This window comes from Somniosus microcephalus, unplaced genomic scaffold (genome assembly GCF_052327205.1).
Source record: "Somniosus microcephalus isolate GS21.2 unplaced genomic scaffold, FLI_Smic_1.0 unresolved_chr1, whole genome shotgun sequence".
NCBI lineage: Eukaryota > Metazoa > Chordata > Chondrichthyes > Squaliformes > Somniosidae > Somniosus > Somniosus microcephalus.
This window is the reverse complement of record NW_028225179.1, coordinates 169,527,051-169,541,319: the sequence shown is the minus strand read 5'-3', so window position 1 is coordinate 169,541,319 and position 14,269 is coordinate 169,527,051. Positions and strand designations below refer to the sequence as shown.

At 49.1% G+C, this 14,269-nt stretch overlaps 3 protein-coding genes across 4 annotated transcripts in view; 1 reads left to right on the top strand and 2 right to left on the bottom strand.

Moving 5' to 3' along the window:
* LOC147096539 (uncharacterized) overlaps nucleotides 1–14,269 on the top strand; it is a 441,550-nt gene that overhangs the window by 204,814 nt on the left and 222,467 nt on the right. The gene's annotated exons all lie outside the window — the stretch shown is intronic.
* Nucleotides 1–14,269, bottom strand: part of LOC147096540 (uncharacterized) — a 256,178-nt gene that overhangs the window by 71,143 nt on the left and 170,766 nt on the right. The window lies entirely within an intron of this gene.
* Nucleotides 1–14,269, bottom strand: part of LOC147096542 (uncharacterized) — an 86,391-nt gene that overhangs the window by 10,700 nt on the left and 61,422 nt on the right.

The window sequence follows — 14,269 nt, the reverse complement described above, 5'->3', positions numbered from 1 at the left end:
TCTCTGCTCTAAGGGGAACAATCCCAGCTTCTCCAATCTCTCCACATAACTGAAGTCCCTCATCCCTGGTACCATCCTGGTCGACCTCCTCTGCACCCTCTCCAAGGCCTTGACATCCTTCCTAAAGTGTGGTGCCCAGAACTGTACACAAGACTCCAGCTGAGGCCAAAACCCTGCAGCTGTACAAAACCCTGGTTAGACCACACCTGGAGCACTGTGAGCAGTTCTGGGCATCACACCTTAGGAAGGATATATTGGCCTTGGAGGGAGTGCAGCGTAGGTTTACCAGAATGATACCTGGACTTCAAGGGTTAAGTTACGAGAAGGGATTACACAAATTAGGGTTGTATTCCCTGGAATTTAGAAAGTTAAGGGGTGATCTGATCGAAGTTTTCAGGATATTAAGGGGAACAGATAGGGTAGATAGAGAGAAACTATTTCCGCTGGTTGGGGATTCTAGGACTGGGGGCATAGTCTAAAAATTAGAGCCAGACCTTTCAGGAGTGAAATTAGGAAACACTTCTACACACAAAGGGTGGTAGAAGTTTGGAACTCTCTTCCGCAAACAGCAATTGATGCTCAATCTGAGATTGATAGGTTTTTGTTACCCAAAGGTATTAAGGGATATGGGCCAAAGGCAGGTGTATGGAGTTAGGTCACAGATCAGCCATGATCTCATTGAATGGCGGAACAGGCTCGAGGGGCTGAATGGCCTCCTCCTGTCCTATGTTCCTAACTAGTGATTTGTGAAGGTTTAGTGTAACTTCCTTGTTTTTGTATTCAATGGCCCTATTGACAAAGCCAAGTATCCCATACGCTTTCTGAACTGCCTCACCAACTTGCCGTGGCACTTTCAAAGATTTGTGAATACGGACCCCCTGGTCCCTCTGCTCTTGCACCCCCTCAAAATAGTCCCATTTAGATTATACGGCCTCTCCCTGTTGTTTCTCCCAAAGTGCATCACTTCACACTTATCCTCATTTGATTTCATCTGCCTTGTGTCTGCTCATTTCACAGTCTGTCTCTGTCCTTCTGAAGTCTGCTACTACTACACTCACAAAACTTGGCAACATAGTAAATAGTATCATCCGTAAACTTTGAAATTGTTCACCTATACCCAAGTCCAGGTCAGTTATATATAACAAAAAAAGCAATGGTCCTAATTCCGACCCCTGGGGGAGCCCACTGCATACCTCCCTCCAGTCAGAAAAACATCCCTCAGCACTGCTCACTGCCTCCTCTCCCTTAGCCAATTATATACCCAAATTACCATCGGCCCTTTAATTCCCTCTGCTTCTATTTTCAGAGTAAGTCTCTTATGTGGTATTTTATCAAATGCCTTTTAAAAGCCCATATATACAACATCTGCTGCACTACCTTCATCAACCCTCTGTTACTTCATCAGAGAACTCAATCAGGTTAATCAGACACGATTTACCTTTAACAAATCCATACTGGCTGCCCTTATTAATCCATGCTTCGCCAAGTGAGAATTAATTTTGTCCTTGACAATGCTCTCTAGTCATTCACCCACCACTGTCGGGGTCGCAAAATCCCCTCAGCCCCCGAAGATCAGGAAATATTAATCCACATCGTGGATGAAGACTTGTGTGATTTAAATTGTCTCTGGGTTGGACAATGTTTTAAAACATACCCAGAACCGCAAAAGGCTGCGTTAAAAAGCTCGTAAGCTAGGCAGCACTTGGACACTGGAATCAAAGAACTTTGTGAAAATCGCACACTTTAAGATTGTACATTTTATTAAAAGATGTACTCTTGAGTTTTGGACTGTTTAAATTGCCCAGGGCATAAAAATGGCTGAACAGACCTCATGGAAACAGAATTTTAAAAGGCAGCAGAAAAGGACAGACAGGCTGTTCGCATATGAAAAGCTCAGCGCTGCCCTGTAGTAAGTTTGATTGGAGCCCGAGCTGTCAGTCACCCTGTGGTATTGGGCGGGACCGGTAACCTCCAAGCTGCTTGTTTACACTGGGGAGTAGCCCATTTGAATCAGCCAATCATCGGACGGCAAGCACAATGGGTTGTTAACACACATCCATTCACTGAAATTGACTCTACTACGTGATGTCTCTACGTGATGACTCCATGTATGAATGGAGGAAGTTAAAAGCCCTTCTCTTGTGTATTCGGACTTTTCGGCGTGAAATTGTGCACGGACCTTTTCGGCGCGAAAACAGCAGGGACTCCCAGGGTATAAAGATTAAGCCCAGGAAGTCCCCTGCCCCCTTTTTTGTCTCTTTTACTCTTTGGACTGCAGGTGAGCAAGGCTTCTGACCCACTAGCAAGACAATCTAGTGAGAAGTAAAGGGGTGGTAATTTAAGGGACATGTTGCGAAGATTGTACGGTTAACATTGTAGCCATTTATCCCTCGTTTTTGCCATCTGCCTTCCCCTGTTAAGCAATTTTACCGTGATTACTTTGATCGTGTGGTGTAGTTTCTTTAGTTTTAATAAAATTTGACTTTCTTGCATCCAGACCATTTGTCCGTTTTTAATATATCATTAATTATAAGTTCCTCCAGTCAGAACTGGAGGGGGGGTTTTTAGCGATTCGAAACCGCTGATTGAAATTGGTCACAGTGCAGTGGCAAAGGCTGCCTGACCAAGTAAATTACTATAAACCAGGTAAAGGATGCCCACCTACAAATTGGCGACCGCAGCAGGACTGGTGGCAGTTTTTGATATGATAAGTGGTCTGGATCTGGAGAAAGCATCAGCTCTTGCTTTTCTTGCTTTCAGTCTGGGTAGCCCTGCAGAAGTTAGCGGCAGCATGTAAGCTGACCTATTATATTATAGGTGGCTGGGTTAAGAAGGGTGAGATGAGGGTGCGGGTGGAGGTTACAGAGGCCAATAATCGGGAGTCAGAGTTTGAAAAATGCCAGGCGGAGGTAGAACGCCTCATAAGAGAGGTGAATGAGGCCAGAGATAGTGGGATGAGGGTGTGGGAAGAAAATGCACGCCTCACACTAGAGGTCACAAAATGCCAGGCAGAGATAGAGCGCCTTGTGCAGGAAGTCACAGAGGCTAGGGACAGTGAGATGAGGCTACAGGAGGAAAATGCACATCTCACCCAAGAAGCTAGCGAGGGCAAAAGCCACACGAGGCACAAGATAGAGTTCCTAAAGTGCCAAATTACAGAAGCAAAGAGTAACGAGATGAGACTGTGGGAAGAGAATGCCCGCCTCACCTCAGAAGTAACAGAGCAGGAGGAAAAGGTTAGGGAGGTAACAGAAAGATAGAGAGTTTGGGTATGGAGTTATTAAGGACTAAAGGGATGGTATGTCTCATAAGTCTGAAGGGAAGTCTGTCGGACAGTACCAGCAGCCCAAATCAAACCGCCCCACAGGCAGCACCCAGAACAGAGCTGGCTAGGGAATTAGAGATCCCAAGACCGCAGCCCACAGCTCCGAGTTTTGAGGAGCTCTGGCAGCAAGAAGGGGTGGACAATGGGGTGGTAGGAGAACGCCAGCAAGTCCCACTAGGCAGGCGGGGACCAGGATCAGTGTACCCCCTCCGACAACGGAGGTACGGTCCACCCGTGAACGATAATAACCCAGGGGCTGTTCAGCATACCTATCTGGTACCCTATGATACCCACAGCTCAGAGGCCTGGTGAAACATATTCCCCTGCTCTCCGAAAAGGGAGACCCCTCAGTGCATTTCCAAGAGATAGAACAGGCAGCCTGTGTTAACGGCTGTGATGACGAAGAGAAAGCCAAAATGTTGCTTTTCTCTGTAGATAGTAAGCTCTATCAAACCCTTTCAGATGAGGCTAAGAGAGGGCAGAAGGGTTTTGAGGACCTAAAGGAGGAAACACTGGAAGCCATGCGCGCGAACGACGGCAGTCCGTTCGATCGCATAGGGAAAACTCTGCAGAAGGAAGGGGAGACCCCACAGGCATTTGCAGACAGGCTGTGGCCAGTCTACAACAGTGCGTGTACAGGGGGACAAGATAGGGCACACCTGAACCAGCAGCAGCGGACCCAATGGCTTCGTTGCCTGGTGTCCAATTGCCTGCCCCAGATAAAAGCAAAGGCTGATGCTTGGTTTGACCACCGAGACCCCCTAGCAACCGAAGAGACTGTAATCCGGCAGCTCACGGTAGCATATAGGAACGGTAGGAATAGTGGGACCCCCCAGCAAAAGGGTAAGGTCCACGAGGTTAAACCTGGGGCTCAATACAAGAAAGAGTGGCGCCAGGAGGGGAGCCGTCCCTCCCAGAACAAGGTCACTTGTTACAGGTGCGGGCAGGATGGCCACTGGCGCAGGGATTGTGAAAAGCCTGGGAGAGATGATAAAGCCAGGACCCCCGAGGCCCAACTCAGAAGGCAGAGACAGAAACTTCTCCCGATACAGTCGAGTCCATCATGGAGTCGATAAAATCTTTCCTCAGGGCCAATCAGGGAAAGGTAGCAGCCATCAGTGGTGCTGCAGCCCCCTCACCCACCTCTGCCTCCCCACAATGACTGGAGCCCGCGCAGCCTGTCCGTCTGTGTAATCTCCAGTACGATGAATGGAAGAGACCGCTCGTACAGATGGAGGTAGAGAAGGTTACAGGGACTTATCTATTGGATACGGGGGCATCATGCACCGTGATCCATATGGATAATCCCACCACCTCACCTCTGTCTAACGGGGTTCCATACATACTATCGGGATTCACCGGTCAGGAGCAGGCGGGGGTAATTTATGGGCAGGCAGCAGACAGCATGGGGAAGCAGCATCAGAATAACCAGCTGCTGCTCGAGCCTAGCAAGAGCCACCAGTGGGAGATAGGAGACCTAGTGATGGTAAGAAACTTTTCCCAGGTGGGAAGTTTAGAGCCACTCTACATGGGACCCTATAGTATAGTTGATAGGGCCAGCCCCATGGTCTATGCAGTAAAACTACCCCGGTGCACAAAGTGGTTCCACGCCAACCAATGTAAATTGTATAAATCTGACCATACAAGTTCAAGTTCACAGGCTGTAAAGACAGGCGCTGTGGCTTGTTTCAAGGGAAAAGTTGTCCGGCTCACCAATTGGGACACTTCCCCGCCCCAGTGGGACCTAAGTTTTGGCCAACGTTTAAATTTGAACCAGTTATTTGGTTCAGAAACAGAGAAACCGCAGCCTGAGAGTAGAAATCTGCAGGCTGCTGCGAGTTCATTCACAGAAAATCGCTTGGGGGGCTCCAGGGAGGAGCCGCCTTTTGAAGAGACTGCCTGCTCATGCGTAGTCGCCGGTCTGGAGACAGGAATTCCCCAGTCTTTTGAACGGCCTGTTCGCGCAGGTGCAGTTCCCCAGCCCGTGACCACAGCGGCTCCTCTTCAGTTTTCCTGCACAGGCGCAGTCGCCTGTTTAAAGGGACAAGCTTCCCAGCCCGCTTCTAGAGTGGTTCCCCCTATGGTGTGGGACTCTGGGAGGAAGGGATAGCAATTCCTCTTGCAGGGGACATATGGAAGTAGCTGGTACCAGGTTTTGGACCTGGAGAGGAAGATTTTCAGCCACCAGCAGCGGGTGGTGAGGGGATACCTGCCCCCAGTACAGGAGTGGGTAGGGAAAAGGAGACAAACCCGGATTACTGGCAGGCTGCCAGGTATATTAAACAGTGCGGGCTGTTTGCATCAGGGGGAGAAGGTTCCCAGCCAGCTAGGGCTGTGACCCATGCTCACGGTCCGTCAGCCAAAGTTTCCCCCACAGAGACGCCCCTCAGAAGGTCTCAGCGGGTCCACAAGCCCAAGATAAGATGGTCACCAGAGTACCCAGCACAAAGAGCAATCTCCCGAGCCCGGGAGGAAACAGATCACAGAGGTCCCCAACTAGCAGCCATAAGCTGTCAGGGACTTGAAGCAGGAGGCAGTCCAGCTTTGCTGCAGGCAGCAGTAATCTGCGACAGTGACACCAGAGATTAACCTGGCCATCCGGAGATGGGCGGCATTTGTATTATAGCTTTGTGTTAAGTTACCAATGTTTATAGCTTGCTTTTAAGGTGTTTAAATTTTAAGTTTAGAATGTAACTAGTAGTTTTGAGTTTAAGTTCAAGGTTTAAGTTTATAAATGTGCCAAATGCTTGTATTTTGGTCCGAGGTCGAGGGACCCGACCATGTCTCCACCTAAGACAGCAGGTCAGTGAGAGACCTGGCTGCATGTTCATTTAAGTTCTTTTGCAGGAGAGTGGACAAAGGAGCAGCCCTGTTCGCCCAGCCCGATCTTGGCATCGAATGAAGATATGGTTATACAGAATGTGGGGATCACCTCGCCACTGGACGAATCCAGGAGGAGACCCTGCAGCGACCTTTGGGAGAAACCGGACAGGGTCTGGAGGAACCTGCCTAATCATCCTACGTTGAAGAGATGGCCCCAGCTGGGTGGGGCACGGTTCCAACCCAGCACTATCCTGACCGAATTTCGCTTGCGGGAGACCTCGCTATTCAGGAGTCATGGTGGGGAAGCACGGACGCCTTGTCAGATAGGGACGCGTTCCCCGGGAGTGGGTGGTGGTTGCCCGGGAAAGATTGTAAAGGGGAGGGGGAGACCCAAGAGTCGCGTAGGTGCATTCGGGGAAGGGAGGAACTCACCCGGGGCCCACGGGTAAAGTTAGAGTGTAAGTGTGGCTGGGAAGGATGAGTGGGTGGCCGGATCTGGGATCCAAGTTTGAGTGTGGGGCCAGTGAAAGCCGCCACACAGGCACCCATCCTTTTCTGCAGCCAGTCGAGGGAAGACGGGAGGGGGAGGGACTGGGAGTCACAATCCCATACTCCCCGGTCTCGGTCTGTGAAACATGAGGGGTACCCCGCCTCCACAAAGGGACAAGGGAATGGCTCAGGGCTGGTGGATCAGACTGTTCTGTAAAATCCATTCTGTATGTTTTAAAAGTTTAAGACCATTAAAGGGGGGGGTGGAAGGAACATTTACTGCCCGGGTGGTAGGAGCAATACCCACTCGAATTTCACGACCCATCATTGGCACGTGATGGTCGGGGTTTATTTCAGCGTTTTCTTTCAAATGTTTAATGAAGATTTTTGTATTTTGTTTTACAGTTCCAAGCGGTGCAGAGGCGTAGGACCCTCTCCATGCTTGGGATCATTTTGATTACATTGTATAACCAAGATTGCAACATTTTGTAATATGTTATAATGTAACAAGTGGTGCAGGGGTATGAGACCCCTTATTGTAACATTTTGTAATTGATGTATCTGTAGATGCCTACCGTACCATGGTTTTTCTCGGATTTGAGGGGATTAGACGGGTCGGGGAATCAGTGATAGGTAGCTATGGGTAAATACAGGGGATGATTGTTTGTGGGGGGTCAGAAAATTTTGCTCACTTCTTCAAGAGGATACTACAAGCAAGTTGGAATTATCCAAGGGAGGAATGTAGGGGTCGCAAAATCCCCTCAGCCCCCGAAGATTGGGAAATATTAATCCACATCGTGGACGAAGACTTGTGTGATTTAAATTGTCTCCGGGTTGGACAATGTTTTAAAACATACCCAGAACCGCAAAAGGCTGCGTTAAAAAGCTCGTAAGCTAGGCAGCACTTGGACACTGGAATCAAAGAACTTTGTGAAAATCGCACACTTTAAGATTGTACATTTTATTATAAGATGTACTCTTGAGTTTTGGACTGTTTAAATTGCCCAGGGCATAAAAATGGCTGAACAGACCTCATGGAAACAGAATTTTAAAAGGCAGCAGAAAAGGACAGACAGGCTGTTAGCATATGAAAAGCTCAGCGCTGCCCTGTAGTAAGTTTGAATGGAGCCCGAGCTGTCAGTCACCCTGTGATATTGGGCGGGACCGGTAACCTACAAGCTGCTTGTTTACACTGGGGAGTAGCCCGTTTGAATCAGCCAATCATCGGACAGCAAGCACAATGGGTTGTTTACACACATCCATTCACTGAAATTGACTCTACTACGTGATGTCTCCATGTATGAATGGAGGAAGTTAAAAGCCCTTCTCTTGTGCATTTGGGCTTTTCGGCGCGAAATTGCGCACGGACCTTTTCGGTGCAAAAACAGCAGGGACTCCCAGGGTATAAAGATTAAGCCCAGGAAGTCCTCTGCCCCCTTTTTTGTCTCTTACTCTTTGGACTGCAGGTGAGCAAGGTTTTGACCCACTAGCAAGACAATCTAGTGAGAAGGGGTGGTAATTTAAGGGAAATGTTGCTAAGATTGTACGGTTAACATTGTAGCCATTTAACCCTCGTTTTTGCCGTCTGCCTTCCCCTGTTGAGCAATTTTACCGTGATTACTTTGATCATGTGGTGTAGTTTCTTTAGTTTTAATAAAATTTGACTTTCTTGCATCCAGACCATTTGTCCATTTTTAATATATCATTAATTATAAGTTCAAGTCAGAACTGGAGGGGGGGGTTTAGCGATTCAAAACCGCTGATTGGAATTGGTCACCGTGCAGTGGCAAAGGCTGCCTGACCAGGTAAATTACCGTAAACCAGGTAAAGGATGCTCAGCTACACCACTGACATTAGACTGATTGGCCTGTAGTTACCAGGTTTATCCCTCTTCCCTTTTTTTAAACAGGATGTAACATTTGCAATCCTCCAGTCATCTGGCACCACTCCCATATATCTGAGGGAGATTGAAAGATTGAGGTCAGAGCTTCTGCTATCTCCACCCTAGCTTCCCTCTGCAATCTAGGATGCATCCACCTGGACTGGGTGACTTGTTAACTTTGAGTGATGACAACCTATTTAGCACCTCCTTTCTATCCATTTTTATCCAATTTCTCTACTCCCCCCTCCTCTACTGCGACATTAACTTCATCCTCTTCTTTTGTGAAGACAGATGCTAAGTACTCATTCAGTACCTCAGCCACGCCCTCTGCCTCCGTATGATGAGCTCCAATTTGGTCCCTAATCGGCCCCACCATTCCTTTAACTATCCTTTTACTATTCATATGTTTATAAAAGATTTTTGGGTTCCCTTTTACATTACCCACTAATCTTTTCTTGTCTTCTCTCCCTTGTGTCAGCTGTGGCTCAGTGGGCAGCACACTTGCTCTCTGAGTCAGAAGGTTGTTCTAGTCCCACTCCAGGGACTTGAGCACATAAAGCTAGGCTGACACTCCAGTGCAGTGCTGAGGGAGTGCTGCACTGTTTCTGATGAGACTTTAAACTGAGGCCCCATCTGCTCTCTCAGGTGGATGTAAAAGATCCCATGGCACTCTTTTGAAGAAGAGTAGGGGAGTTATCCCCGGTGTCTCGGCCAATATTTATCCCTCAACCAACATAACAAAAACAGATTACCTGGTTATTATCACAATGCTGTTTGTGGGAGCTTGCTGAGCACAAATTGGCTGCTGTGTTTCCCACATTACAACAATGACTCCACTTCAAAAGTATTTCATTGGCTGTAAAGAGCTTTGAGATGTCTGGTGGTCGTGAAAGGCGCTATATCAATGCAAGTCTTTCTTTCATATATCCTTTTTCTATTTCCCCCCACTCTCTCTATTCTCCTGGTTTTTGACTGCATTCTGTACCTGACATTTGTCGTAAACCTCCTTTTTCTGTTTTATTCTAACGTCTACATCCTTTGTCATCCAGGGAGCTTGAGCTTTGGACACCCCATCTTTCCTCCTTATGGGAATATGCTTGGTTTGTACCTGGTGTCAAATTTTGTTTTGTAACGCTCCCGTGAAGCACGTTGGGACATTTTACTACATTAAATACGTTCTATAAATACAAATCGTTGTTATTGTCTGAAACTAACAAATTCCACAGAGGAAAAATAACAGTATTTTTACTCCCAAATATTAAATATTTTGTTCCACGAGATTCATCTGCTTTTATTGATGAATTTTAGAAGTCGCTATTAAAACCTGAGCCAGTGTGTTGTGAGACAAAGAGCCTTGTGTCCAATGCGGGGAATAAAGGCCCACAGCCTCCCCGGGCCCCGGGCCCTGAACAAGGGACTGGAGAAACTCGCTGCCCTGCGGATCAGACAATCACCCGCCGCTAGTCCCGCCCTCGGGCTCCCCGATTGGTTGGAGGACCCGCTGCCGGCTCGCTCCTCCAGCCCCGCCCCGCTTGCTCCCTATTGGTCGGAAGCTCCCGTCAATCACCCGGGCAGTGTGAGCTGAGCATGCGCGGACCTTGGCAGCTGCCGCTGACACATCAGGTGAGAGAGCTCAGGGAGCGGGTTAATGAACCCCAGGGGAGGCTGCGAGATTCTCAGCAGCTCAGCTCTGCTCGGTGCTGTGTGAACGGGCTGCTCCACACCCCGGCTGCTCACGGGGAATGTCAGTGCGGAGGGCCCAGTGCAGAAGGCCCAGGGTGGAAGACCCAGAGGAGAGTGTCCTAGGCGGGAGGCCCAGCACGGAGGACCCCAGATGGGGGGCCCAGCACGGAGGACCCCAGGCGGGGGGCCCAGCACGGAGGACCCCAGGCAGGGGGCCCAGGGCAGAGGACCCCAGGCGGGGGGCCCAGAGCGGAGGACCCCAGGCGGGAGGCCCAGCACAGAGGACCCCAGGCGAGGGGCCCAGCACGGAGGACCCCAGGCGGGAGGCCCACCACGGAGGGCCCCAGGTGGGTGGCCCAGCACGGAGGGCCCCAGGGCAGAGGACCCCATGCGGGGGGCCCAGCACGGAGGGCCCCAGGCGGGGGGCCCAGGGCGGAGGACCCCAGGCGGGGGCCCAGGGCGGAGTGGCTGGTCGACAGAAGCGGAGCCGGGAGATGCTGTGGGTGAGCATGCTGCACGGTTTCTAAAGTTGAAGAACAGTCTCCGGCCCGAATGAGTTCCAACGGCCCCGCCTGTGCTTCATCTGGTGGCAGCTGTGAGGCTTTGTTTCGGTGATGGGATCGGGTTTGTGCGCTGCCATTTTGGTGGAGGAAAGACAGACTGTTCCTATCTATAGTCTGGTGCTTGAACAGCCATAAGATTGGAAAAGAGAACGGGATACAAGTGAAAAAGGAAAAAAGGAAAATAAAAGACAAAACAAGGTATATCAGCAAGGAATAACCAATGTCTTGATGGCTGGGTCCTGTGAGTGATAACAGCAAGAAGAAGGAAATTTGAGTAGTCGTTTTCCTCTTTTACGGGATTTGAGAAAGTGGTTGGCTTCTTTTCTGTGGAAAGGTTGAAGACTGTGGATAAGGATTATGACATTATATGGTTGGATAACATCACGTGAAGATGAGGAGTTATTAGAGTGCCAATAGGACTGGCGTCGAACTGGTATTACTTGTTTTTTGAAGAAGTTTCGGGTTCTGGTTAAAAGTAGTTTACTTGAAGTCTTAAGTGATTTTTTGATATGGTTGTATGACTTTGTATATTGTGGTGTTATTTAGTGTTAAAGCCTTCCTTAATCGAACGAACGAACGCTCTAGTGAACGCACGCATGCGGATACAAATATATGCACGCACACACGCATACACAGTGGAACTTACGTTCGACCAAATGAAGGGCCCGCTCCCCAGGACAGGGGTCACTCGGTGAGCGTGAGGCTTGCTGGATGGATGAACGAACGCACGCATGCACACAGGTAGACAAATGATATGCACGCATACACAATGGAACTTACGTTCGACTGAATGAAGGGCCCATCGCTCCCCAAGACGGGGGTCACTCGGTGAGTGTGAAGCCTGCCGGACGGATGAACGAACGCACGCATGCGCACAGGTAGACAAATGATATGCACACATACACAATGGAACTTACGTTCGGTCGAATGACGGGCCCTCGCTCCCCAGGATGAAGGCCCGCTTGGTGAGCACGAAGCCTGCCGGACGGATGAACGAACGCACGCATGCACGCAGATAGAAATGACACACATGTATGCAGTCATGCACAATGGAACTTACGCTTGAGCGAACGAACGGACGAATGGAGGAATGAATGATTGAACGATGCCAGTTGGACTGGTGTGTACGGATTCTTGGTTTATTAAATAGTTGCAGTTTGTACTGTAAATATTATTGATTTACCTGTAAAATTTATTGTTGTATTTATATTGTTGACCATAATTGGTCAATGAATGTAATGGATTTACTATGTAACTGATGAGTTGTATAAGTACTGTTGTACTTGAATGTTAAAATTTTAAAAAGGACAACACGTTATACCAAGCAAAAATGAAGAGTTACTAGATTGCCAGTAGGACTGGGATGTATTGTTTTTTACTACTGGTACCTGTATTGTTGACATTGGTTTTGTCTGGAAAAATGTATTATTGTATTTGTACTGTTAATCTTAAAGCTGTTTTTTAAGGCTTAGCCTTGTTGTGGTTAATGAATGTAATGGATTTATCATGTAATTGATGAGTTGTAACAAGTACTACCAGATTTAAATAAAAGAGAAAAAATGAACCTTGGGATCCCTGATAGCCAGCCAGGAATCTTGTGCTGCTGCTGTGCCAGAAGAGAGGAGAGGAGAGGAGAGGACAGGACAGGCGAGGTCTCTCTCTCTGTGTCCAGGAGGAGAGACCACATCTGTTGCTGCTACAGCTACTATTGGGGTGCCAGAGGAGAGGAGAGGAGAGGAGAGACCAGACCAGAGCTAACAACAAAGGGAAGCCATTCCATCACTGTTTCCCCAACTGGTCTCCATTACAGGAGAGGGAGAGAGGTGAGAAAAACGAACATCCTACATCTGTTCAGAAGGAGGGAGAGCTGTTGGAAAACTTCTACAGGTGGGTGTTTCATGGTGCACTCTCATAAAGACTTTGTATTTAAGTGGGGGGGGGAGGAAAGAAGAAGGAGAAGAAAACATCTAGGGGTGTGTGTGAGTGTGTGTGGCTCTTGTAAAAACTAGGCCCCTGGTGATGTTAATGGCCTCAGTGGTTGTTTTCCCTGAGCAGAGGGAGCTTTAAAAGTGAAGGCACACCTCTCCCCTTGTTGATTAAATTGGGAGAGGGGCCTTCTCTCCTCTGCTCAATGGGCAATTAATGGATATGAGGTGCCTCTTTAGAGAGAGACAAAGAGAGAGGCAAAGAGAGAGAGAAAGGGGGGTGGGAAGGAGGGAGGCCGCAGGGGCTGGGTCTCCACTCAAAATGGTGGGTGGGTGCTCGCAGGGGTGCACTCTCTGAAAAATAAGTCTCTATTGATGGTCTTCTTGTGGGGGGAGAAGATGTCTTCACCTGGGAAAATAAAGCTGGAGATGCCCAGGCTCAGTCCACCACCAGGTCTTAATGATGTGATAATTAAATGATGACTTCACCTGGGCAGCTCCAGCTGTCCCAGGTCAAGCAATAGGGAGGGGTGTTTGCTAGTGGTGTGTGTGGCCGAGTTTTTACAAGAGCCACACACACTCACACACACCCCTAGATGTTTTCTTCTCCTTCTTCTTTCCTCCCCCCCACTTAAACACAAAGGGCTAGAAATTCAGTTGGTAGCGCCACAGATTAGCTCCTAAAGCGGCCAAAAAGTGGGGCGCTAACCAATTTCCGGGTGGGCGTATGGCGCCTAGCACCTCGCCCCATATTGAGCATGCATTTAGCGCTGGCGTTAAATCTTAGTGCCCGCTCATGGGCGCAGGCAGATTATGACGTCATTTGAGTGTGCAACGCCTTTTGGGTGCCCCGGACCAGAAATTCAGTGGCACCCCCCTCCGTAGCACCTGGCGCTAATAGTGACAGCTTACCTGGGCCTTACCAAGTCGCTCTCGGGCTGGAGGAGCGTTATTTAAAGGGGACTGGTGTGGTTTAAAAGCGGCAGCCATTTTTGGAGCACAACTTCCTCGAGAGCTACAAAGAGTTGCTGAGCTGCACACTGAGAGCCATTTGACCACTGAGCCAGTGCAGGCAGACGAACTTCTGCCTTCTGACCATCACCTTGCTGTTGGTGAGCCTTAACAACGGGGAACCTTCCTGTGGGCACTTATTATGGGGGCTGCATTGGAGGGGAACGTCCTGCTGCTGAATCATCTGAAAAGGGCACTGAGACGCTGGGAGAGGGAGGTGGGCATGGCCAGATGGAGGAGGGCCAACAGACGTCGCCACAGCAGACCATACGCTGGCAGGGTTTTCCGACAGCAATTTTCCCACATGAACATGTCGGAGGAGCAGTGTGTCAGAAGGCTGCGATTTAGAAAGGAGGTGGTGACTGAGCTGTGCCAGCTGCTTCAGCCAGATCTGCAGCCTCAGATAAGATGCAGGACATCTCTGTCGGTGGCTGAGAAGATGCCTGCTGGCCTGAACTTCTACGCGAGCGGCTCGTCTCAGGCTGCGCGTCAGAGACTGATCAGAAGTAGCTTCTAGGCCCCTCTCACGGAATGCTTGCTGCCATTCCAAGAACAGGAATGAAACCGG